The following is a 27,686-nucleotide window of genomic DNA, read 5'->3' as shown; positions in this document are numbered from 1 at the left end:
CAACAACCCCCAGTCACAGATGCACACGCACACACGCATGCACGCACCCACACGCCCACACATCTCTGTAACACACAGTGTCCTCTCTAGGTTTTGTGGGCCCAACCAGAAATAGAGCCATAAAGGATGGATGAGGGTGGGCCCCATGGGCATGTACAGAGGCTCAGGCAAACACCTGGCCCTTCCCCTGTGAAGGGTGTAACCCAGCTCCTCCTGGGCACTGCATGCCCGGCAGAAAGAAAAACCCTGATATTTCCTCCTTGGAAAATCTTCACTCCTCAGGATCCAGGTGCACACCCACAGAGACGATGGTGCCGTCACCACTCAGTATAGCACAGAGTCAGGGGCACAGTCTCCAGAGCCATACCCTGCGGGTTCAACTCCCGGCTCTGCTGCTACACCTACCAGCCATGTGACCCTGTGGGACTTAAGCTCTCTGAGTGGCCATGCTCTGCCCAGTGTGACATCACTGGTTGTCCCGTCCCTGTCCCTGTGGACCTTTATAGACACATGACAACTGCTCCGGTTCTGAGAAAGCCCTGGCAGGTGAGGGGGTGACACGTGAGTACCACTGTGGTGCTGTGGGCTGTACTCCAACACCAATCAAGCCTCCTGGGCTCATCTCTGGGGGTCTAGCCAGCTAGGTGGGAAGAGCTTAGGGCCGCAGCCACAGAGGTAAGTCCGTGTGTTCACATTTCAAGCACAGGGGAACAGCCGTGACTCTGGCGTGCCTGGCCCAGTCCCCGGGACAATGGGCACTGGACCCCTGTCCCTCTGCCTCTGATGTCCCCACCCTCCTCACTGCCAGTCCCAGCCTTAGCCGCACGGTTCAGTGAAATCTCGGATGCTTCCCCTGCTTCTGTGTAACTGACTCAGAGGAAAGGGCTGTTTCAGATCCTGATTCACCTTTTCATGACTGTCCTATGCCTCATTGATTCTGCACTGAAAACCTTCCCCAGCATCTCCCACTGAGGTTCTTGCTTCAGCAGCCCCCGCGTCCTCACATCTGGTGAATTACAAATAATTGCAGAGATTTCTTTCTCTTCTTAATTTTAATTTAAAAAAAATTGATAAGTCATCTGTGATGCCTTTAGAAGATCTTAAATAACACAATCACCCCAGACTTTATTGCAGAAATGGTGTTTTCAACAGGATCCACACAAAATCACAGCACCTGTGAGACCTTGAGGTGAGGGGCCTTCTGGGAAATATCATGTTAGGATCTGGAATAGAAGGGAAGAGGTCCACGGACGGCATCCAGGCCAGCAAAGTTTTGCCTAAAAAAAATTTTGAGGAAAATTAGATTTATTGGGCATTGATTTTTGCCATTCAAAATTTAAAACCTCTTTCAAAGCAATTTTAACTTTTTAAAAAAGATTCATTTATTTCAAAGGCAGAGTTACAGAGAGAGGTGGAGACAGAGAGATCTTCCATCTGCTGATTCACTCCCCAGATGCCCACAATTCCGAGGCTGGAGCAGGCAGAAGCCAGGAGCCAGGAGCTCCATCTGGGTCTCCCGTGTAGGGTGAGAAGAAACACCTGTAGGCAGCCTTGCAGCAGACACAGATCACAGGGCAGAAGCTGCACCTGGGAAGCAGGTGGCTCAGTGTTCCTTGAGGCAGCTCAGCCAGGGGAAATGTGGAGTATGAGGCTTGGAGGCTGGGACAAGCCTGGGACACCCCTCAGCTTTCCGGCCACCACGGAGGTGCAGAGCCGGGACAGACCAAGCCCCTGCGGTTTCCCATGGGCACCTGAGACAACAGAGGAAAGTATTCAGTGTCTCCTACTCTGCTGGATGCTAGCTTACAGCTTGGACAAAAGACTATGCGTGGACACATACATTTTGTCTAAATTTGGCTCTGCCAAATCCACTGAATGGCCCTTGCTGACCCCACGGTGCTTTCAGCTGGACGTCTGGCAGGATAAGTGGCCTTTCTGTACCTGTTCCAACTTGGTTAGTCCATCTGTCACATGGAGTGCAGCCTGAGACCATGCACCGGCTCAGCCCCTACAGGTGCCTCCCTCTTGATGCAGTTCCACCCTCACCCTATGGTTCTCTTCCCTCCTGAGTGACAGCAGCTGGAGAATGTTTGTCTAACCCCATCAGCTCCCGGCAGCACTCAGCTCTGCTAGGACCAGGCAAGGCAAGGCATGGGAGCCACGGCCCTGGCCACTCCTCTGTAGCTGAGACAACACTGACATCTTGTGGTCTGCAATTCCACCTGCCCTGAGCATCACAGGGCAGTGCAGAACCAGCTCTGCCGGGGGCAGTGGCTCCCAGCACAGGCTCACACCAGTCAGCTAATACTCAGGTGTGATACTGGGGGCATTAACAAGCATTGCATAATTACTGTGCAAGATGGGCAAAACACCACTCTGGATGTGTTTAATGGCTGTGGTGGGAAAGAGGAGGCAGGGTCCTGCAGCCCAAGGATGAGAAGTGCTGTGGGGTCCAAAATCCAAAGAATGCTTGGGAGTTGTCCCAAAGGCAAGGTGGTAACACGCAAGTCCACATTCCCAGGCCTTGTACAGCAGACTCAGTACAGAGAGGAGGGCTTAGCCTGGGACCTCCAGCACAAGAGAAGGGTGTGCATGGTTGGTTTGGGGAGAGCCCAGAGTGGGGGGGGGGGCCCAGAGAAGGTGAGAAGTGGACGCTATTGGAAAGGCAGAGAGCCTCGAATGCCAGACCAAGGATACCAGCTTTGCTCAGTTGCTGGGCATCACGTGATCCAGATGTATTTAAGAGGAAGTAACCAGAACAGTGCGAGCAGGACAAGGCTGGGAGGACATTCACCCTGCAGTCCTTGGGGGCCTCACAGCACAGCAAGGGCCTGCAGCTTCATCAGCCCCTCAGAGAACAATGAGCCCACAGTGTTGGAGGGTCAAGGTCAAGGCTAAGGTGGCTGTCAGGCTCCATGTGGAGGGAGAAATAATCCAACACCAAGACTCCTGCGTGATTTCATCCACCGCCTCTCACACGGGGACCTGTGAACTCACAACTCTCTCATCACATCACTCAGGGACAACCTGGCTCCATCATGCTCGCTAGCACTTGAGCATGCAGTGGGTTTTCCGGGAGTGACTTGGTGCAGAATAGAGCTGAGCATTGACAGTGCAGGTGAATGCTTTATCCTATCAAATCTGCTGCTATGATTACAGAGGCAGAGGGGAGAGCCCTGCTGTCCTCCGCCAGCCAGGCATTAGGGGAAGGAGCAAAAACCTAAAGCAATGCCATGCTTATGAAATTTTTGCATGAGAAAATAGTTATTAAAAAGGCTTGTAGGGAGAAGTAATGGGCTTATTTTATTTTTACTGAGTTCATAAATAAATACACAGGAAATGCCTCTACTCTAATTTCTAACGTGGTAAATATTAACAGTTAGAACTCACATAAACAAAACTTTTGGTGGGCGCCAGTAAATTTTAAGAGTGTAAAGAGAGGGGCCAGAACTGTGGCCTAATAGGTTAAGCCTCTGCATGTGGTACTGGCATTCCCTTTGGGTGCCGGTTCTAGTCCTGGCTGCTCCACTTCCGATCCAGCTCTGTGCTATGGCCTGGGAAACCAGTAGAAGATGGCCCAAGTCCTTAGGCCCCTGCATACACTTGGGAGACCCAGAGGAAGCTCCTGGCTCTGGATGGGCACAGCTGCAGCCATTGCAGCTTTCTGGGGAGTGAAACAGTGGATGGAAGACTGACCTCTCTGTCTCTACCTCTCTCTGTTACTCTTCAAATAAATAAAATAAATATTTTTATAAAAAAAGAGAGATCAAAGTGGAGTAAGACAAATCCCCCAGTCCACTTATGGTTTCCTGGGGACATGGAGAAGCAGCAGGTCTGCCTGGGACATCAGGAAATGCCCCACGGACGATGTGACATTTGACTTGGGTCCTGCAGGAGGAGAAAGGGTTTATGGGGTGAAGAAGGGGGGAGAGAGAGGCTTCCAAAGCTCACAAGTGAGAAAACACATGGCGTGATTAGGGAGCTGAGTAGGCCAATGGAGGTGCGTGTGTGCGTGTGTGTGGGCATGCATGTGTGAGTTTGTATGTGGGTGTGCACATGCATGCATGTGTGTTTGCCTGTGTGTGCAAGCTTGTGTCTTTGCATGTGTGTCTGTGAACATGGCTATGGATGTGCACACATGTGCTGAAGGGACTTCAAAAAGTTCATGGAAAATAAGTTAAAAGATAAGTTTGTTTTCGTGCAAAAAAAATTGAAACCCATGCATACAAGAAGTCCTCAAAAGGTTCATGAAAAGTGCATACTAAGAAAGCACTGCAGGGACTTCAAAAACTTTTTACACCAAAGCAAACTTGTCTTTTGATTTCATTTTCCCACCAACTCTGTGAAGTACCCGTGTGTGTGCATGTCTGGGCATCCGTGCACTGAGTACCTTGCGTGCCTGTGTGTGTGCACACGGGCTTTGATATGTGTGACCATGTGTGGGACATGCTTGCAGATGCATTTTGTGCACATGTGTGCTTATGTGACAGCCTAAGGGTTATGGGGCAACAATGTATCTCTTGGACAGAGACAGTAAGAAGCAGGAGAGAAAATGATTGTCCAAGATATTTTATTTTTATTTGGTCGACACAAAAACCTTGCCACCTATGTGGGGTTGCACCCATTTGACAGAAAGGTAAGTGAACTGGCCAGGGACACACCAGGAATGGCGGACACAGCCCTGGTTCAGACCAATCTTCTCCACAGTCCCCACTGCAGGAAGCTGGTGCTGGGCAAATGAGGAGCCTGGAAGCCCAGCTCTGTGCTGGAGCCTCGCCGACCCCGAGTGCCCTCATTCCATAGGGAGAACACTGGTGAGTGTTTATTTGTGTGGACAGTCCCTCCAGCATGCACCAGGGCAACCCTGCCCCTCTGCCATTAGACAGAAGAAAATACGTGTGCCAGCACTTTCCCAGCCTTTCAGAGAGCCCATAGCAAAACACAGGTCCAGTCTGTAGAGGGCCTAGTGGGAGATGAACTGGGAGGCAGGGGTGAGGACACCGGGAAACCCCCAGACCCCTTCCTGCTCATGGAGGCTGCTGGGGGCTTGACTGAGCTCTGCACATGAGGCTCTGCCACGCTCACTGCCGGGGCCCTCTGACTCTCCTCTCTGTGTCTGCTCCACTGAACAGTGCTGCTGCCAGCCCAGCCCAGCCCAGCCCGCAGCCATTCACCAAGTCCAGCAGGAGCCCCCCATGGCCTAGCAAGGAGTAGCAAGTATTTCCCATGCCAGGTGCTGTTACAAGGCCTTCAGTGGGAGGGGTCTCCAAACTGCTCATGGAAGTGGAGTTAAAAGTCAATTTGAAAATGAACCTTGATGTGAATGGAATGGGAGAGGGAGCAGGAGATGGGAGGGGTACAGGTGGGAGGGAAGTTATGGGATGGGGGAAGCCATTGTAATCCATAAACTGTACTTTGGAAATTTATATTTACTAAATAAGAGTTTTTTAAAAAAGATAATTTGAATGCAAAAAAAATTGAAATCCAAGCATACGACAAATCTTCCAAAAGTTCACAGAAAATGTCTGTTATAAAAGATGATGCGTGGATTTCAAAATGTATTGCACTAAAATGAACTGATTATTTTTCCCTTATTTTATTTGAGAGCCTGAGAGATGAAGGAAGGAAGGAAGGGAGGGTGGGAGGGATCATTCATCTTCTGGTTCATTCCCAAAATGTTCTCTGCAATGCTCAGGGCTGGGCTGGGGCTGGGGCTGAAGCTGGGAGCCGCAAACTCAATCTGGATCTCCTTTGTAGATGGCAGGAATCCAATTGGTTGAGCCAACACCTGCTGCCTCCCAGGGTCTGCATTGGCAGGAAGCCAGACTTGGGAGCTGGAGCTGAGAATTGCACTCAGGCACTCCCATACAGGGTGTGGGCCAAATGTTGCCCCTAGACTGACTTTTTTTAAAAAAAGATTTATTTACTTATTTGAAAGAGTTACATAGAGAGCTCTTCCATCCACTAGCTCACTCCCCAGATGGCCACAAAGGACAAGGCTGAGCCAGGTCATGAAGCCAGGAACCAGGAGCTTCCTCCATGTCTCCCATGTAGGTAGCAGGGGTCCAAGCCCCTGGGCCATCCTCCGCTGCCCTTCCCAAGCCATTAGCAAGGAGCTGGATTGGAAGTGGAGCAGCCAAAATGCCAGTCATACACTTATCTTTTAGTTTCATTTTTCTGCCAACTTGCTAAGATGCCTTCATATTCTGCCACTTCTTAATATCATGTTTCCCATATTCTATAGAATATAGGATAAAATTATATCCTATAGCACATATTACACATTTCATGTATATTTACTCTTTTTTTAAGATTTATTTATTTATTTGAAAGTCAGAGTTACACAGAGAGAGGAGAGGCAGAGAGAGGTAGAGACAGAGAGAGAGGTCTTCCATCTGCTGGTTCACTCCCCAGTTGGCCACAATGGCCAGAGCTGTGCTGATCTGAAGCCAGGAAGCAGAAGCTTCTTCCAGGCCTGCCACGCAGGTGCAGGGGCCCAAGGAGTTGGGCCATCTTCTACTGCTTTCCCAGGCCATAGCAGAGAGCTGGATCGGAAGTGGAATAGCCGGGACTTGAACCGGTGCCCATATGGGCTGTGCCACAGTGCTGGCCCTGTATATTTACTTTTTACACCATCTATGCTATCTGTTCCATGGTGCCTTACTTGATGTTTTCAGTGCAGTGCTTGGAGGCCCTTTTTTATCAGCCCATATTTCAGATGAGAATACTGAGGCCCAGAAGGTATGGGTAACATCCAGTAACAGTGACAGACAGAATGCAAACCTACCTCTGCCTGCAACTCAGACTTGTGCTCTTTCCTCTGTGTCAGCTCTCCTGGCTGGTCTCATTCAGGGTCACCACCAGGACATGGCCTGTGGCTGCAGGACCTCAGCCATTCTCTCCACATCCCCGCTGCACACCGTTCCTGACCCAGCGGGTCCTGGTCACCTCCCCATTCTTCAAGGCCTGAGTGTGGTGGTGGCACTGACACCCTGAAAAAATCCCAATCAGTTAACATTCAGCCAACAGTAGCTCCTTTGAAATAAAAGATTATGGAGCCCTTAAAATCATATTTTATGGCCATAGAATTAAATGTATGTGTGTAAAACAAATAATAAAGGGCAGAGTTTTAACATGCATAGCACATGATCAGAAATGAGAAAAAAAGAAGTCCGTGGAGAAAAAGCCAGAAAGGAAAGTCACCAACTGCTAGCCATGGTTATTTCTGGATGATGGGCTACTGCTTGTCTGTTTTGTTCTTCTTTTGACTTTTCTGTATCTCACAATTTTCCATAAAAGCCATGCATCGCTTTGCAAAGAAGGGCAAAAACACTGAAAGCCCGGCTTTGGCTTGCACCCTGCACAGTTGCCCATTTCCTGTGCACTTCAAAGGGTGTGGGGCTGCAGGGTGGCCGTGTTCTCATTCCACAGAGCCTGCCAGGCACCTGGGGGTGGGAGGAGCGAGCACCAGGAAAAACCCAATGACCCGCGTGGGCAGCTGGGTCTGCTGCCCCTGCCCTGCAGTTCTTCCCTCTCCTTTCACCTGAATTCCCCAGGACACAGCACCGCAGCAGCCTGAGTCCGAGCCTCCCCGCCCCAGCCGGTCTGTGGCACTCAGCAGCACAGCCTCCGAATGGCCAGGTGGCCTGAAAGGAGCCCACTGGAGGCACCAAAAATCCCCCCACAGCCCCTATTGGCCTGAGTGCAGGGGTCCCAGAGGACGGGACCCAGAGCGTGGGAAAGCAGGACTGTCCCTTCCTCTCCTCATCCCCTGTTGTCACCCAGGACCACCAGCGACACCATAGCTCCTACATTTGTCCTCCCACAAAGTCAGTCGACGTTTCCCAAGGGGCACAGCCCATCAGCTCCTGTGGGGGCTCAGCAAGTTCCGCTGCAGGAGAGAGACACCTGGACACCAGGCGGCACTCTGGAGCCATCTGGACCTTGTCAGGTGGGACAACAGGTGGCAGAGGGCGGAGGCAGCTCCTGTCCCTGGGGTGGGCTGTGCCTGAGCAGGTGTGTCTGAGCTGGGTGTCTGCAAATTGAGCACAGAAAAGGTGGGAGAAAAGAGCATTTTGTGCAAAGCCCGAGCCAAAGAGCAAACACAAAAGGAGAGCGGTGGGGGTCCCTGGCCAGAGGAGGTAAGATGCTTAGCCTCCTCTGCTGCTAGTACTGAGGGGGTAGGAAACCTCTTTTCTGCAAATGAGGCCAGCTGGGTGTAGAAGCAGAGGAGCACTTGGAGAGTCGTGTAGGGCACAAGAGAGAGTGAGGGCAGAAAGTCCCCTGGGGCATTGTCCCAGACATTAGTTACCTATTAATTCTGCCCAGGTGCAGAAATGGAAACTCTCACATCACCTGGATATCCCAGGCCCTCCCTCTGCTGACCCAGCCCTGTCAGAGAACCTGACCTGAGCCACCAGTGGGTCCCATGCTCCAGCGCCGGGCACTAGGAACCAGAGAAAGTTAATTCCACTTCCTGGGGGCACTGGGCTGTGACCTGCTAGCTACAGGTCTGATTTGCCAGACTAACTAGAGCATGGAGGAGCTATTCTGCAGGAAATGAGGCAAATGGTGCAGAAGAAAGAGAGCAGAGAGGTCACCAGCAAGGACTGGATGGGGCTCTGCAGTGCCCCAGGCTCCCCTTCCACTCCTGAAGCCCAACCCTAGCCTTAAGTTTGCATTCCATGAGGAGGGAAAACATGATTGATTGATTCATTTTCTCTCTCTCTCTCTCTCTCAGTTAAGTTTCCATTGCTTGCACCCAAAAAATCCTAAGGTATGTTAAACTTTTTGCTCAACTTCCAGCCTGAACTAAGTTGGTGTAGTGAGACTGCACAGAGCCGAGTGTATGTGAAGACTGTTTAAATCATGACATCAACAGGTGACACGGGCTGCTCTGCCAATTAGCCAGGCTCCATCACTCACAGCCAGGCCCCCTCACATACCCTCCCGAGGCATCTGTGAGCTTCACCAGGGGAATGCCACCATCCCCAAGCAGATGTTGGGGCAGCCGGGGAAAGCAAACACCAACAGGGCCTCTTCTGCATGAGGAGGGGATGGACAACTCTGGTCACTGAGTGACTGCCTTGGCCCCTACCCCAACCAAGAGGGTAGTTGGGTAACTGGCACTGCTGAGCTCCCACCTGGGATCCTCCGAGGCCTGGGGATCCCAACACATCACCACCTCTGTGGGCAGGAAGCTGAAGTCAATACCAGCAGCAGCCCTGCCAGAGACGGAAAAAAGATGGCAGAAACTCCCGAACAGGTGCAGCTCCCCCCTTTGCTCCTCCCACATCACTCAGAAGCCATTTCCTCTTCCAATGAGAAACCTCTCTATTCTCACTATGTCTGCCAAGTTCAGTTGCTTTGTTCTGCATTTGAAAAAAAAAAAAGCTTAGTTCCGATTTTTGATCTGTTCCAGATTTTCCGATTTCAGCGCAGCTGTATACTGGTTGGCCCTGTAAAGAGAACAGGAAGGGTGCTCCTCCAAGCCTCACCCTGGCACAGCTCAGCATCAGCACCTTCTGGAAACAGGTGCCAGACTACACAAGTGGTGTAGCCTTTCCCAGGAGGACGGAACTCTGCTAGGTCTGACCCAAACTTGCATCCCAGCTGTGCTGGTTGAACAGGGTGTCTGTATGCAGCCCAGAGGGTGGGCGCTCAGAGAAGCCCATTCCTCTCTGCAAAAGCTCGCCGCAGCCCCAATCTCCCACCCACTCCATGCGAGCCAGGAAAAGAGGCTGCCCCCACTCATGGAGCAGACCACAGGGCTGCTACAGATCTTCTCCCTTTGACACATCCCAGAGAGTCAACACATCTTCAGACATAAATGTCCTTCTTCCCTGGGCTGGAAAAGCCCCCTCCTATTCTAACAGAAGTCCTGCTTTCCTTTCCCTGACAAAACACTGTATTTGCAGCAAAACTAATACACACAAGCATTTCTTCTCTCTCTCTCTTTTTCTCTCTCTCTCTCCCCCCACCACTCCTTCTTGCTTGAAGACCCCTAACTAGCATCAGATCCCAGCAGAACACAAATATCTGAGTATAAACATGACATTAAAAAGACTCTAACACCCTGAGCTAGAGTAGTTTCCCTGGTTTGTCAATTTTTATCGGTAAATACCCTAGAGATTGTTGTTATGGAAAGAGATTATAAGGAAATTAGCCCAGAGAGGAAGGAACATAGATAATTGTGATTCCAAATTAATTTATCCTATGGATGCTCTAACCAATGCTCTGGGTCAGTGGTTCCACTCAAGCTTCTGGGGTGGCTTACTTGAAACCTGCACTCAGCCCCGGCCCATGTGAAATCAAGTGGAAGTGCCAGGATTTCCTTGTGATCACTTCCTTGGAGAAAATGACTCAAACATCAGGGAGACAGGAATGAAAGAGTGGATTTCTCAGGTGTGACTTGCTCAGCCATACCCTGCATCTGCCTCCCCGGGGGCACAGATAGCTGTCTTTGATGAGGACTGGAGAAACACACTGGACTAGCTGCACCTGGCCTGCAACTTCATCTGCGCACTGTGGTGGCTCCCCTGGGCTGACTGGAGTGACAAAAGTGACTGCCACCTCTGAAGTGGGCTCCCTGATGCTGGGGGCTGACAGGCACAGCAGTGTCTCAGCCTTCAGTGTGCATCTGCACCCCCTCGAGGGCTCTCCCCGACCCAGAGTCTCTGACTCAGGAGGTGCCCACAGAGTCTGAGAATTCACACTTCTGACCAGTTCCTTGGTGATGCTGCTGTGTTGGCTCAGGGTCCACAATTAAAGGAACACAGAGCGATACCAGAAAGGAATAAATGAAGCAGGGGCTCTCACCCTCAGAGATGAGGGAGGGGCAGTTGCAGTGGGGAGCAGCGAGTCTAAGCAATTTCATCACAATGATTTGTCCCATGGGGATAGTTCTCAGCGGTCAAATGTTCTTGGGGTCCCCAGAGCTGAAAGAGATTGGCAGACTACCAAAGCCTTACTTGATCTGTTTGCTTGACCAATAAACAAAGACAAAACAGCTTAGTGACCACTACAAAGGAGATTCCTGGCGCCTCGCCCAGCTCCCAGTGCTGCGCTCTTCACACACATGGAGTCACTGCACTGCAAGGGGGTCCGGCTTTACTTTCAGAAGAACCAAGGACAGCACCACAAGGATGCACTGTGACTCCCTCCCGCATCCCTCCCAAGGGGACCTGCAAGCTTGGGGCTGAGGGTGCATGGAGAAGGGGTCGGCCCACACTTGCCAGGGACGCCTGACAGCAACCCCCGAGGACCCACAGCGCTCTGCATGCTGCTGAACCAGCGAGTGAGCAAGGAAGGGGGCAGCGGCCCAGGCTGCGCCACGCGGCCCTGATCACCCTGGCTGCTGCCTGACAGTGTGAAGGCGGAGCATGTCTGCAGCAGTGGAGTTTCATGTAAAGGGGCTTCACAAAGTTTGTGGACAATGGGAATTGAAGAGAAGTTTATTCTGGAGTGAGAAATCCTGAAATCCGTGAATACTTTTTTCTTTTTTTTGAAAAATATTTGTTTATTTTATTTGAAAGTCAGAGCTGCAGAGAGAGAGAGGGAGAGACACACACACAGAGATCACTCATCAGCTAGTTCATTCCCCAGTTGGCCACAACAGCCAAGGCGGGGCCAGGCCAAAGCCAGGAGCAAGGAGTTTCATCAAAGTCTTGCATGTGGGTGCAGGGGCCCAAGCACTTGGGCCATCTTCTGCTGCTTTCCCAGGCCATTAGCAGAGAAAATTCTTAGGGTCAGTATTAGTGTTATGACAATGCTTTACACCAAGGAGAAAGTGGGTGGCTTTTCCCCAACAAGATTAAATATACCTAATTAGTCACATACTTGTAGATTGGCACCCACCATCAAAATCATTTATCCAAATGTATCCTTCTGAGTTGATGCAGCAGAAAACTTAAAGGGCGACATGGAAAGATCATTAGAAAACACAGTTCAAGCATCAGCAAGGCCATCATCCCCAAGGAGAGACATCAGGTATCTGGAATCTAGCTATGATTAATTTTCAAATGTGTGCCTAAGCACGCAAATGTAATATAACCGTAACCAAGTTAGCAACACAGTGACTACTGTGTGAGACAAAGAGGAAAGAGGCACAGTGCTGCAGCCTGACTGACCAGCACTGCAAACCTGTCTGGTGGCTCCCAAGGACATCCCTGGGACCCCGGGGACCAGGAACCAGCAGGCTGGCTCTGCCCAGAAACCAAGAGTGCACCTGGGTATTTGGAAGTGACTGTGTGGGGGGACCAGGTTCTCTGATGCACTGAGTAAAACGAGTCAAATACAAAGGGGACATTGGAACATTCAAAGAAAACGTGGGGCTTTTATGGGAAAAGTGCCGTGCTGGGGACATAATTCGGTGAAAGGCTGTACTGATATCTTCGAATAGCACAGTTACAGGAAATCCATTCCAATAAAGCCTCACCCAGTAGGAGGCATTTTGATATTTCAGGCACAACTGTAAGCAATTAAGCTCATTTAAAGTGCAGATTTGGTATTTTCCTTCATTTTCAGATTTTTACTTGTTAAAATATCTAGAAATTTCCCTAATATCTATATAAATACAATGAACAGTAGCCTATATGTCTAAAAATATTGCACAAATAAAAACACGACTCCAAAAGAAAAAAAATGCTAGGTGGTCCCAATTACTATGAACATTCTGAATGATGTAACTCTGTAATCCTTTGTTAATGCCTTAAATCATGTGCAACTGTAACGATCAACTCCTTAGGCCAAGCTTTCCTTAAAAAATTTGATATGCATACCATGAACAGTCAAATACATCACTTTGCATACATCACTAAACTTTCTCTTCCACAAACAGGAAACTCAACCAACCCCAGAAAACGTCCCCCTCCAGACTGAAAACCCTCATGTCAACATCTTCACCATGATCACAAAGCTAAGACAATAAGTGACCCAAGTTCCTGTGGAGACGCATTTGGCGCAGCGCTGATTTGCAGACGCAGATCTGCGGTGAGCTCCGACTCCTCAGCAGAGCCAGGGCCTCGCTTCCACCTCTCACTTAACACTGACTAAGGAGCAGATCAGCAGGATACTCAGTTTTTAAAGGAAACTGCAGGCCAATACTTCGTGTTGTGTGCAAGCAATTCAGATATTTTTCTCTTAGATACATTATGCTTCATAATAATATTGATGAGCCTATCTTCTGCTGAGATTAAGGCTCAACAAAGGTACAGAGAAGTTAAACTGACAGGCTTAACATTTCTGTAAGTTCTTCAGGAAGGAAAAAAGAGCAGGAAAGACATCAGAATAAATCAATGACTGGAGTCAACAGATGGTTATGTAATGGACAATAAAGACATTTCCCTCAGCCTAGGGAGTTAAAAACAAATTTGAAATTTAAACTCATTAAGAGTCCATATCAACTTCTAAATCAACCAAAAATCTACTAATTCATTAGACTGTTTTACTTTGGTGAAATCAAGAACGATAGTATCCTATATGCAATATGGGGTCACCTTTCTTTCTCCATTGAAATGGAAGACCACCCATGTGCCCACTCTTAGCTGCAGCCATTGTGGCCCCCTCCGTGGACAAGGAAGTATTAGCTGCTATGTCCGAGGGAGGACTCATCTGCACTATGTGAGGGACCCGCTGCACTGCAGGGCCTCTCCTGTGGAAGCGCTGCTGCGCAAGGCTGAGAGCCTACTGCGGCGCTGAGCACTTTTTACCAAATCTAACAATGATTTCTATCTACCGAACAGCACAGTCACTGGATGTCTGGTGCTCAGACAGGTAAGGGAAGACTGCGTCCAATGGCAGCACACACTTCCTTTGAAATTCCCACTCAAGCACTTGCTGCTATTCCTCTCTCACAAAGGGACAGCCAAGTCTGCCATCTTAAAGACACGCATCACAAAGGAATCCCTAGAAATTTGAATGAGTCACTTTCTTGGCTTCATTCTTTCCAGTACATTTTTGGTCCCCGGAGCAAAACAAAAATTGGTCATATACAGTGATCTGTCTAAAAACTATTCATGCTGATTGAAGCAGCTGCAGAGGTACAGCCTAAACATGGTATGATGTGAAGGACAGGAAGACACGCTCACTACACTGTCTGACAAGCGGCCTGCAGGATGGTTAAGTTCGTGCACATGGTTGCCTGGAGGTCCCACAGCTGCCTTCTGCAGCACAATGGAATAAATAAGCATAGTGCTTTTGAAACACCATTTAATAAAACACAACTCCTATCTTGAATTCTGTTCTCCTTCCCAACTCTACTCTTCAAGAAATTCTCAATTAAATGTACACCAACCAAAATGGGAAACCTAGGAAACCCAGAAGAACTAAACCATTATGAAGTCTAGCTTTCTCAAATGCATAATTTTTAAATTTATAATTATTCTTAAAATATTTTCACTTGTTTTGCTACAGAAAATAAGTTTTAAATCCCTATGTATGGGATATTTACACCCCATCCAAGTTTTGGGCAAATATTTCAAGTCCATTATTCCAGTCTTCAGATATTGGCAGAAAGTCAATAAACATAAATATTATAATAAAGACTTAATTCATGATACATGCTGTGGAACCTTTAAAAAGCTACATGAATCCATAAGCCTATGGAGTTCAACACTGAATCAAACTCCTGCACTAACATATGTTACAATTTCAAGACATAGCTCACTCTCCAAAATTTACCCAGTAGCAATGTGAACACACACAAAGGGGCAGTGGCGAAGAATTCCTGTGTGTGAGAAATTAAAATTCCAGCAGAGAAAGATGCTTTATATTCTCGGTTTATGTGATGCTCCAGAAAGAGGCCAATACACTTGGCACACGCTAGCCTACCTTTACCATTCTCGTGGAGAAGTCGGAGGACAAATACTCCAAGGCTTATCTGCTCTGTGTCATCGCCAGCACGGCTGACACGTGCACAGTGTGCACCACACTCAAGAGGGAAGATCCATGTAGTAAAATGAACATGAGCAGCTCTGAATGACAACCAAGAGTCAAACAAATGTGAACTTGCCTCTAGCAGGAACAAAAGCACAGAAAGAAACCTAAGACAGAAGAGTCCTTGGGGCCAGTGTGCCTCACATGTACTCCTATGAAGTTCACTGTGTGGGTCCATTCCACAAATACCAGGAAAAATACATGATTTCGCCGGTGCCGTGGCTCACTAGGCTAATCCTCCACCTTGCGGCACCGGCACACCGGGTTCTAGTCCCGGTCAGGGCGCCAGATTCTGTCCCGGTTGCCCCTCTTCCAGGCCAGCTCTCTGCTGTGGCCAGGGAGTGCAGTGGAGGATGGCCCAGGTACTTGGGCCCTGCACCCCATGGGAGACCAGGATAAGTACCTGGCTCCTGCCATCGGATCAGCGCAGTGCGCCTGCTGCAGCACGCTGGCCATGGCAGACATTGGAGGGTGAACCAACGGCAAAGGAAGACCTTTCTCTCTGTCTCTCTCTCACTGTCCACTCTGCCTGTCAAAAAAAAAAATACATGATTTCCATTACTGCTGGACATCCAGTCAAAAAAAAAAAAAAGAATTTTGGGGCCAGCACTGTAGCATGCTAGGCTAAGCCTCTGCCTGCAGTGCCAGCATCCCATATGGTGCTGGTTCATGTCCTGGCTGCTTGCCTTCCAATCCAGCTCTCTGCTAGAGGCCTGGGAAAGCAGTGGAAGATGGCCCAAGTGGTTGGGCCCCCTGCGCCCACATGGAAAACCTAGAAGAAGTTCCTGACTCCTGGCTTTGGATCAGCTCAGCTACAGTCATTGCAGCCATCTGGGGAGAGAACCAGCAGATATAAAACCTTTCTCTCCCTCTCATTGTCTATAACTCTACCTCTCAAATAAATAAATAAAATCTTTAAAATGTATATATGAATCTTAAAAGTTATCTTTCAGTGGGCCAAACAATGAAAACAAACAGGGTAGCACATACAACTCCATCTGGGGTTAGTTGGCACAAATATTTGTGTGTGTGTTTGTGTGTGTGTGAGAGAGAAATAGAGAGAGAGAGAGGGAGAGAGGGAGAGAGAGAGAGAGAGAGAGAGAGTCTATTAAATAATGTGGCCTAAAATGTCAAAGAGTACAACAAAGAAATGTGAATGTTAAAGAACCATTTTTCATAAGTAACTTTTTTTACTATGCTAATCTACAAATAAATCTTTACAGTGTCTTGAATTTCTTTAACATAAAGAGCAGCTCGATTTATGCCGCATCCTTTGTGTTTTTTTTACTTCTTTCATCTCCTTGATCAGCACTGGATGATGTCTTCCTAGTCAAGAGTTAGAACGTGAAAGGGCTGGGAGTGACTGAGCAGACTCGCTGACTTATGAAAGGATGGTTGGTCATGATGGCATGAGCTGAATTGATACAAAAAAAAAATCAAGGGAGTCGGCACTGTGGTGCAGCGAGTAAAGATGCCACCTGCAGTGCTGGCAACCTATATGGGTGCCAGTTCTAGTCCTAGTACCTCCACTTCCGATCCAGCTCTCTGCTATGGCCTAGGAGAAAAGCAGAAGATGGCACAGTGCTTGGGCTCCTGCACCCATGTGGGAGCCCTGGAACAAGCTCCTGGCTCTTATCTTTGGATCAGCTCAGCTCCAGCTGTTGCAGCCATTTGGGGGAGTGAAGCAGCAGATGGAAGACCTCTCTCTCTCTTTTTGCCTACTCTACTTTTCAAATAAATGTTTTTTTTAAAGACAATCACAACTGAAAATTATGCAAAGATATGTTTAAAATAAACAAATCATCTAGTTGTTCTTTTTAAGCTAATTGTCCAAGACTTCTAAAGTCCCTGGGCATTTTATGATAAATCAATGAATAAAAGAAGAGAGTACTAAAATCATCACATAATTGATTCAACAGATGCTCCTTGGGGTTCCCAGAAAAAGATCACACCAAAGTGATCACAAACCTTAGGAGGATTAGTGGGAAAATAGGGCAGGACCATATCAAGGAAACCAAAATCTACCAGAGGGAAAAAGTAATCAGGGAGAAGAGTGGCAGCAAATAGCTGATTGAGTGGGGATTTGTTTCCCCTTTTCACCTTCAAAGAGAGTAAGAAATTCTTGTCTCAAGTTAAAAGTCTAAAAATACCAGTGACAGAGATGAGCACTGTGGTGCAGAGGATTAAGCTGCCACTTGATGCCAGCATCCTGTATCAGAGCATCTGCTGGAGCCTGATCCAGCTCCCTGAGAATGTGCCTGGGAAGGCAATGGATGGTAGTTCAAGTGCCTGGGCTTCTGCCTCCGAGCTGGGAGACCCAGATGGACTTTCTGCCTCCTGGCTTTGGTATGGCCCAGACCTGGCTGTTGCAGTCATTTGGGGAGTGAACCAGCGGATGAAGATCTCTCTCTCTCTCTCTTTCTCTCTCTCCCCCCCACCTCTTAGTCTTGCCTTTTAAATAAGTAATCTTTAAAAATAAATATATCAGCAAAATTTTAAAATTGTGTTTTTCCCTAATGTCTATCTCTATCAAGGAAAAAAAAAGGTGTAAATGTGCTAGCAGCTTAAAGCATAAAAAGGTATGATTTTCCAATTCAGATAGTAAAGAATTGATTAACCAAACCACCAGAAAGGCTCACTGTGACCTGCGCTGAATGACCCATCTGCACTCTTCTGAGTGCTCACATTACTCAGCTGACCACTGCTCATCTGAGAAATAACTGGAAACACAGCAGAGTCAGAAAGACACACTGATCATATAAGTGTAAGAAGCCTTCATTTCAAATATTAAAGAGTGAGAGAAATGACCAAGAATAATAAAGTGTTGAGTATTTTAACAGAGAGGAGTTCAACTGAATAGTCAGGCAAATAAAAGCCTAAACTTTGTCTTAATTACATTAAATAAATCAGTGGCTTTTATTTACTAAATAAATAATGTTGCTTTGTACTTTTATCTTTTTAATGGTGTAATTTTCCTATCCCCAAATAAATATCTTGGTTTGTTATTTGAGAACTTGGTTTAGAAAATCGATTCCTGTACCGTGAAGCAAAACATCTCTTTTAAGAATAAAAAAATGACTGTAATGCAAGAACCAAGGAAATCACTTGCTGTGCATACGTGGAAGACTATGTGGAAGTGGTTAGCCACTGAGGACTGGAGTGCCGCTACCTGCTGGCAAGCTGGACAAGCTGCTTCTTAAGCTCTCGATATCAAGCAGAACAGATGTGTGTTTTAATGGCTGTTAAATTATAATTTCCCCAAACTCCAAGCACTCATCTGTGCTAATTTAAAGGCGAAGATGCTAACAATTCATCATGTCGACATCTACTACTGCTTCAAAGGCCATAAAAAAGAAAAAGAAGTCCTTACACATCTTTAGAATGAATACTAAATATAAAGAGGAAAAAATCTCAAATTCCCAAGACCAATAAGGCTAATAGAAAGGAATATCAAAGATTACTTTAGCAGGGTGAGGTGGAGTTTGCCAAGTAGATGAAGACCTTCTGGGTAGCAGGCCAGCACATGCTAGGCACAGAGGCTAATGATAATAATAGTAATAATAAACAGCTTATTCGAGTCACTTCAATTGTCAGACTGAATTTGGAGAACCCAGTGTTGGTAGGAAAACAGGATCAGCTCATTGAGGGATTGATGGCCATTAACTTATGGCTGACACTGGTGAATTTTACGTTACTGGAGAAACTGTAACATACAATGTGTTTTAGAATGAACACCCTGGGGTAGTCAGTGAGGAATGTGCCCAGAGACGATGAGCTTCTGAAGCAGCACAGCCAGGTAGCAGCTAATGCTAACAGCTCAAGAGATAAACTTTAAGGTTCTAAAATTAGGATACTGGGTACAGAAAACAGGAGAGGACTGAAAGAGGTTTGAAGGTGGGACAGACAAGATGAAGTACTGTCCTACATTCATTCAAAATGAAACAAATGCCTCTGGAGAAGTTGCCCAGCAGCCCACAAGACCAGAAGGCAAAAGAAAGCCCCCCTAACACACACACACACACACACACACACACACACTGGAGGGTTTCAGTGAACTCCCTGCAGTCACCAATGAACAGAGCTCTCAGTGCGCTACCCTCGCAGCCTGTGCAGGGGCTGGTGACTGAGACTTCAGATTCCATCCCCAGACTTAAAGTGCCAGGTACCTCTGGCTGGACTCGACAACCTCAAGTCTTACTTTAGTTGAACACACACCTTCAACACACCTGAGAACTCTCAGAGTACATGGTTATGTGTCAAGGTCAAATGAGCTGATGTGCAAAGGCCTGGTAGTCATCTTTAATAAGAATCTTAAACGTCTATTTGGGGCTGCTTACAGAGACAACCAGAGCCCATGAGCTTCTCACAGGCACGTTCCAGGTTTTATTCATTTTTGTCTTGCCTGGTATCCTGCACATAGTGGGTATTAAATATTTGCTAGATAGATGAATGAATGAATATTTGTTGCATATTTAAGAATTTCTTGTTTAGCCATAAAATTATCAAAGTGATGCTTTCCTATTAGATCAGTGATAAAGTATTAATCATTAAACAGTAACCAGTCTAAAAACAACACTGATGAACAATCTGATAACAGGGCGGAGGCGATTTTATCTGGTAAGTTTGCAGTTAACCTGATTATTCATGTATTTTAGAATTTGGTAAATTATTTATTCAAGAGGCAGAGTCAGAAACAAACAGAAAGAGCTCCTATGAACTGGTTCACTCTCCAAATGCCCACAATGATGGGAAGGAAGGGGAGGGTTAAGAGTCTGGAATTCAATCCAGGTCTGCCATATGGATGGTAGGAACCCAACTACTTGAACTACTACCACCACTGTCTTCCCAGGGTCTGTGTTAGCAGGAAATGACCAGAAGCTGGGTCTGGATCTATGTATATCAAGCCTAGGTAGTTTGATATGAGATACAGGCATCATAACCAGTGTTTTAAATGCCAGGCCTAATGCCTACCCTGGTTATCTGTGTTTAAAAGGACAGAAGGAAGGACAAATCTATGCAAATCTACACTGGGCTCAGTATACCATCCTCTGGCTGTTGGTAGACCACTCTGCTTCCACTGGCAGGCTCTGACTGCCAAGTCTTATTTTCTTTCTCAGTATGTCTCTCCACCTCTTAAATGGCTGCCAACAAATGTTATAGGGAATAACTCTTTTCCACCATTTTTTACTATCTTCCATCACAAACTGAATTTTTTGTGTCCACAAGCTGTTCAGAGGAAATGCTCAAATACACCCCACAAATCTCTGAGGAAGATTCTACAATATGTGACTGAGACAGTGTCAACAAAGACATTTAAGGGCCAGTGCTGTGGAGTAGTAGGTTAAGCTTCCCCCTGTGGCGTCAGCATCCCATATGGGTGCTGGTTTGTCCCAGCTGTTCCACTTCTGATCCCGCTCCCTGCTGATGGCCTGGGAAAGTAGCAGAAGGATGCCTAAGTGCTTGGGCTCCTGCACCATGTGGGAGACCTGCAAGAAGCTCCTGGCTCCTGGCTTTGGATGTGGCCACTGGGGAGTGAACCAGCAGATGGAAGACCTCTCTCTCTGTCGTTCTCTCTTTCTCTGTAACTCAGCCTCTCAAATTTTTCAGTATAGTATAAGAAATGTGACAACCAAGACTGAGATAATAATTTTCAACTTTCTCCATGGCTTAAGCTAGAGTTTCAAAATTCAACATTTTACACAAACTATACTTCAGGACTTTCACTGTAACATGTTTTAATCCCATAAATTACTAAATATTGGCAATAAAGAATGACATTGCATCTCCACATTCCCCTCATCGTGAGCATATTTAAGGTATGTTGGGTTTCTGCTAACAAAGAATACTGCTAAAAATAATATTTTTTAAAGAGTAACTTTTTAATGGGAAAAGAAAATCATTGTAAATATAGTAAGTCATTTTGAAAATGATGTTATTAAAATTAATCCCACTGATCCCAAAAGCCCAAGGAACAGAAGAAAAAATCAGAGAATATGCCCAATATTTAATAATTACCATTTAAATAATTAAATATATAACAATTTATTTAACTCAATACAACTCAGCAAAACAAAGTTTCCAGTAAATCCTGGATTAAACATCTGAATTCTACCTTAAAATTAGCTTTAGGGGCCAGCACTCTAAGGCAGCTGGTAAAGCTACCATCTATGACACTAGCATTCCACATGGGCACTGATTTGAGTCCTGGCTGCTCCACTTCTGATCCAGCTCTCTGTGAATGAACCTGGGAAAGCAACAGAGGATCTGCACTCATGTGGGAGACCCAAAAGAAGCTCCTGTCTCCTGGCTTTGGCCTGGCTCAGTCCCAATCATTACAGCCATTTGGAGAGTGAACCATACATGGAAAATTTATGTCTCTTTCTCTGTAACCCTACTTTTCAAATAAATAAGATAAATGTTTTTAAAAACTAGCTTTAGGGGCTAACACTGTGGCATAGCAGGTAAAGCCACTGACTGCAATGTCAGCATCCCATATGGGCACCAGTTTGAGTCCCGGCTACTCCACTTCTGATCCAGCTCTCGGCTATGGCCTGGGAAAGCAGTGGAAGATGGTTCAAGTCTTTGGGCCCTTGCACCTGCATGGAAGACCTGGAAGAAGCTCCTGGCTCCTGGCTCTTGGCTTCAGGTTGGCTCAGCTCCAGCTGTTGTGGCCAACTGGGGAGTGAACCATTGGAATGGAAGACTTTCACTTTCTCTCTCTCTCTTTCTGCCTCTGGCTTTCTGTAACTCTGCCTTTCAAATAAATAAATCTTAAAAACAACAACAACAACAACTAGCTTTAACACTAACTTCCACTCTCCCTAAATGCACATCTGTGTTCCAGCCACTATCAGATAATTACTATTGCCCATCTGTATATTCCTACTTGTTCTTTATTGGTCCTGTTCCTTTACATGGAAAGTCTTCCCGTTTCAATCTGCAAACCTCTCATCCTGGAAGCTTTTCAGGATGCTTTTGCAGAAGGGGATCTGGGACTAGCTGTCAGAAGTCCTAAATTTAAAATGCTAGCTGAGCTACTAATTACAGAAATTTTAATATGCCATTTACTTTCCCTGGATATTATTGCCTCAAAGCATTTAGCGAGGTGGTTCCTATAGTAACAGATAACATGGAAAGCTGAAGTCTGAGTTTGTTATGGGTGGCAGGCTGGATAAATTCTTTATTTCACCCATGATCAAATATTTCACCCACCATTGTTGCTGTGGATTCATTTCTGGGAGGAGGAGCATGGTGGGGGCAAGAGGTGCGGAGTCACCACACAGACCCTGGGAGTTGGGTGAAAGCAGGCCTGAGGCAAGCAGCCTGCAGACTCGTTTATTTCAGATACTACAGTAGCTTATATAGCCAAGGCAGCCAATCTGGTCAAGGGGTGGTCTACGCCCTAACCAATCACACCCCATTGCCAGCCAGTTTCCAAAGCCATCCAATCACAGTCTGTTGCCAGGCAGTTTCTGTTGTCAGTGGCCATCTTTTCATGGCCTTCTCATTCCACCACATTTCCCCCTTTTTGTTTATTTTTGAGCAACGGGAGGCATGATTCTTGGCCATACCATTATTGACTCCATTTCCATGTGGACTCCATAAGCGGCTGTTCCTGTCTTAGGTTGTCCCCCAGGGGATCTTACTCGTCATTGACCAGTGCTCAAAATGGGAGACCACAGGAGTACTTGCTTAGATGGGGGTAGGAATGAGGAACAATGGTAATCAGGATGGCATGACTGCACACAAGCTGTGGGCCGTTTGAGTGGCTGACCAGAACTAGTGGGTATAAAACAGTAATGGATGTGGCTATGGGCAGTTTCTCAGGGTAGCATGATAGGGCAGGTGCATCCACTAACAAGGCGGACTCTCAGTCTTGTTCAGCTGGTTCTGGTTGGCTGTCAGTTGCAGGCTTGATGTTTTTGGCTGGTACCCAAATGGGCTGTCCCGCATTCTCTGGAAAGACACAAGCATATTGGAACCAGTCCCATATCTTAGAACCTTGACCACAAGAGGTTTTTCTTGTAGTGATTTGCAGTGTCTTTTTTTTTTCCACAGGCAGAGTGGATAGTGAGAGAGAGAGACAGAGAGAAAGGTCTTCCTTTGCTGTTGGTTCACCCTCCAATGGCCGCCATGGCTGGCACGCTGCGGCTGGTGCACTGCACTGATCCGAAAGCAGGAGCCAGGTGCTGGTCTCCCATGGGGTGCAGGGCCCAAGCACTTGGGCCATCCTCCACTGCCTTCCCGGGCCACAGCAGAGAGCTGGCCTGGAAGAGGGGCAACCGGGAAAGAATCTGGCGCCCCGACTGGGACTAGAACCCAGTGTGCCAGTGCCGCTAGGTGGAGGATTAGCCTATTGAGCCGCGGCACCAGCCTGCAGTGTCTTGGTAGGCATCTGAACTGGTGCTTTTCTTCTCCTTTGCTCCTCTGATCAAGTCAGCACACACCTTCTCCAGGGACTTGACGTTGCGGCTGGTCAGGGTGATCCTAATTTGGTGAATGGCCACCTCTGGTTCCATGGGCGTCTTCCATGCACGCTGTTTTTCACCATCAGCAGGGTGCTGGATCAGAAGTGGAGCAGTTGGATCTCAAACCAGCACTCATATCGGATGCTGTGCTTCAGGCCAGGGTGTTAACCCACTGTGCCATAGCGCTGGCCCCGAACACTCCTACCGATTTTGTCCTCCTGGACCTATCAGATGTTAGCAGAGTGGTAGTTCATGAGCCTGCTGTGTGTTCTTCCTCTGTTCTCACTCTGTCTGCTTCTTCCCTTCTTCTTTTAATTTATGGGTGGTGGGCTGGAGAAATTATCTTTATTTCACCCATGATCAAATATTTCACCCACGATGATTATATTTCATAGGTATTAGGGTTGTTTTAAACCAGTCACTTTTGGCTAGGGAAGAGGTAGACTAATACCCAGTTTCCAGAATAATGAGGCTGAAGGAATCACAGAGGGTTATAAAGACTTCCACGGAGAATGGCAAAATGGAACTTCTCAGCCACATACTTGGCAACACAGCCAAAGGTGCAAACTATTGTGTGGGGAAAAAAGAGAAACACAGAAAGCCCAAATCTCCATCTGGGAACAGGAGTGGGGAACATCTGACCCATGGGCCACATAAAGCAAGCAGAATCATTTGGTCTGGCCCTGCCAAGGCAGCTGTAGGCAGAACTTGAAATTCACAAATCTGTAGCAGCCTGAGTTTAAGTTGATCATATTGTATGGCCCACAAATGATGCTATCAATATCCAAATAGGCCTTGGCAGAAAAACGTTTCCCACTCCTGATACAGAAACAAGAGTCACAATCTTTTACTTTGCAACTATCTCCAAGTAGATCCATTTCCACATCTGATATTACATCATCTCTGTGGGCATCTTTTGCTTTCTACGTATTCAAACACTGGCTTCACCTTCTCCTCCAGCTCCTTGTTTCAACTAGACTTCCACACCCTTTGAAGCTTCTGCAAGTTGCAGCACTTCGAATCAATGCATTACCACTTCATTTTAAATGTACTTGTGAATGGAACTCTGGTTTGTCTGCATAGTTCCCTGCCCAGTTCTACTTCAAGAGCCTAAAAATTGGGGATGAGACAGGATCACTGAACTTCTGTTGAATAATTTCTTACATTCCTACCTTGTACCGAGCATACAAATAAATACTTAATAGATATGAAACAAAATAACTCATAGATTTTGAAAGCTAGTAGCTGAGTTTTATAAACTGGTTTGCTGATTGCATTAAACATTATATTTCCCTTTTCATGTATGATGCTAGGATGCATTGCTAAATATAAGTGGGGAAAAAGGCTGGCTTGGTAGGCATTTTCTTAACAAGAAATAGACGTCTATTACCTGGCTCCATATAATAAAATGAGATGACTGACTATACAATGATTCTCTGGCTTAAGCACATCTCGAACTAAGTTCTGAAGAACTCAGATTAAATGACAGTCAGGTTATTCATTAGTCCTAAATCATTTTTATAGAACATTTTTGAAAAACACCAAGAAAGTATGGAATACGAGACTCTCTATGTTTTAGGAGAAATCATTCCCTATTTCTTTTAAAAAAAAATATATATATATGTACATACACACACACACACACACACATATATATACACACATTGGATAGGCAGAATTAGACAGTGAGAGAGAGACAGAGAAAGGTCTTCCTTTTTCCCTTGGTTCACCCCACAAGTGGCTGCTATGGCTAGCGTGTTGTGGGCGGCACACTGTGCCAATCTGAAGGCAGGAGCCAGGTGCTTCTCCTGGTCTCCCATGCGGGTGCAGGGCCCAAGGATCTGGGCCATCCTCTGCTGCACTCCTGGGCCACAGCAGAGAGCTGGACTGGAAGAGGGGCAACTGAGACAAAATCTGGCACCCCAACAGAACCTGGGGTGCCAGCGCCACAGGCGGAGGATTAGCCTAGTGAGCCATGGCACCGGCCAACTATTTCTAAACCATAATCTTTACTGCCTATATCTTCCTATTCATTATTTCCTGATACCGTCAACATTCATTTGACTAAATATTAAAACATACTTTGAGAGTTTCAGCAAAAAAAGAACTTTGCTGACATAATATATTTTTTTTAACTTTTATTTAATGAATATAAATTTCCAAAGTACAGTTTATGGATTACAATGGCTTCCCCCCCCATAATGCCCCTCCCACCTGCTACCCTCCCCTTTCCCACTCCCTCTCCCCTTCCATTCACATCAAGATTCATTTTCAATTCTCTTTATATACAGAAGATCAGTTTAGCATACATTAAGTAAAGATTTCAACAGTTTGCTCCCATACAGAAACATAAAGTGAAAAATACTGTTTGAGTACTAGTTATAGCATTAAATCTCAATGTACAGCACACTAAGGACAAAGATCCTACATGAGGAGTAAGTGCACAGTGACTCCTGTTGTTGACTTAACCAATTGACACTCTTGTTTATGGCCTCAGTAATCACCCTAGGCTCTTGTCATGAGCTGCCAAGGCTATGGAAGCCCTCTGAGCTCACTGACTCTGATCATTTTTAGACAAGGCCATGGTCAAAGTGGAAGTTCTCTCCTCCCTTCAGAGAAAAGGTACCTCCTTCTTTGATGACCCATTCTTTCCACTGGGATCTCACTCATGGAGATCTTTCATTTAGGTTTTTTTTTCCCCCCAGAGTGTCTTGGCTTTCCATGCCTGAAATACTCTCATGGGCATTTCAGCTGGATCCGCATGCCTTAAGGGCCTATTCTGAGGCCAGAGTGCTGTTTAGGACATCTGCCATTCTATGGGTCTGCTGTGTATCTCACTTCCCATGTTGGATCGTTCTCTCCCTTTTTGATTCTATCAGCTAGTATTTGCAGACACTATTCTTGTTTCTGTGATCCCTTTGGTTCTTAGTCCTATCATTATGATCAATTGTGAACAGAAATTGATCACTGGGATTAGTGAGATGGCATTGGTACATGCCACCTTGATGGGATTGAATTGGAATCCCATGGTATGTTTCTAATCTACCGTTTGAGGTAAGTCAGCTTGAGCATGTCCCGAATTGCACATCTCTTCCCTCTCATTCCTGCTCTTATATTTAACAGCGATCACTTTTCAGTTAAGTTTCAGCACTTAAGAAGAATTGTGTATTGATTACAGTATTCAACCAAAAGTATTAAGTAGAACAAACAAACAAAAAATACTAAGAGGGATAACATTAAATTGCTCATCAACAGTCAGGGTGAGGGCTGATCAAGTCACCCTTTCTCATAGTGTTCATTTCACTTTAACAGGTTTCCTTTTTGGTGCTCAGTTAGTTGTCACCTATCAGGGAGAACAAGTGGTATTTGTCCCTTTGGTATTGGCTTATTTCACTCAGCATAATGTTTTCCAAATTCCTAACAGGGATCACTTTTCAGTTAAAATTTAAACACCTAAGAATAATTGTGTGTTAATTACAGAGTTCAACCAATGGTACTAGAACAAAAAAAAATACTAAAATGGATAAAGTATTACATTGTACATCAACCGTCAGGACAAGAGCTGATCAAGTCACTGTTTCTCATAGTGTCCATTTCACTTCAACAAGTTTAACATAATATATTTTTAAAATGTGGTATGTTGTTGAGGTGCAACAGCTGCATATGGGACTTCTGTTTATTGTAGGGCTTCTGCAAATATTACTCTCATAGATACATGCAATGACAGGAGAGAAGACATTCAAATAAAATGAGCTACAGTGTGCAGAATGGAAATTATTAAAGGCACATTCACTTGTGCAGGACATACAAGTGAAGCTTTAGAAAGCAGCACATTCACATCTAAGAGACTAGAAAAACAACAACTTGCCTAAGAACAAAACTAAAAGCCATAAGCAGATTCAAAATTATTAGTGATTAAGAGTAAGAAGAGCGAACAAAACATCAATAGCAAATGACAGGAGAGGAGGGTGAGAGCATTTGTTACTCACAGGAATTCTTCTCCAGGGAGTCTGGGTGTATTTGTCAGTGTAAGTGCATTTTTCCTCTTTAGATTTTTGGTGGCAGTTACACCAAGTTGCCTGAACAAAAACACACATTTTTACATTGGTTTCATTCTGCATACACACACAAAGTCATTAGGGGCTCTCTTAGGGGGTAAAAAAAAAAACAAACCAAGAAAAAAGTTACACATTACAAAATGGTTCTAAACTTTTATAGCAAATATCAGTCTTTACTCAGTAGTCTCTCATCTTATTCAGGGACTGGGTTTGAGTCAACCAGTGA

At 46.1% G+C, this 27,686-nt stretch overlaps 1 pseudogene across 1 annotated transcript in view; it reads right to left on the bottom strand.

The window, feature by feature from the left end:
* Window positions 1-962: 962 nt before the first annotated feature.
* LOC149122108 (serine-rich coiled-coil domain-containing protein 2-like) overlaps window positions 963-27,686 on the bottom strand; it is a 73,212-nt pseudogene continuing 46,488 nt past the window's right edge. The window contains exons 5-6 of the transcript XR_016221083.1: window positions 27,392-27,481; window positions 963-1,277 (exon numbers count right to left, since the gene is read on the bottom strand). The product of XR_016221083.1 is annotated as a serine-rich coiled-coil domain-containing protein 2-like (transcript). The remainder of the gene's footprint in view (window positions 1,278-27,391; window positions 27,482-27,686) is intronic.

Source organism: Oryctolagus cuniculus, chromosome 15, assembly GCF_051225735.1.
Source record: "Oryctolagus cuniculus isolate XC-2025 breed Fujian yellow rabbit chromosome 15, ASM5122573v1, whole genome shotgun sequence".
Classification (NCBI taxonomy): domain Eukaryota; kingdom Metazoa; phylum Chordata; class Mammalia; order Lagomorpha; family Leporidae; genus Oryctolagus; species Oryctolagus cuniculus.
The sequence above is the reverse complement of the archived record's forward strand: the minus strand, read 5'-3'. Positions and strand labels throughout refer to the sequence as shown.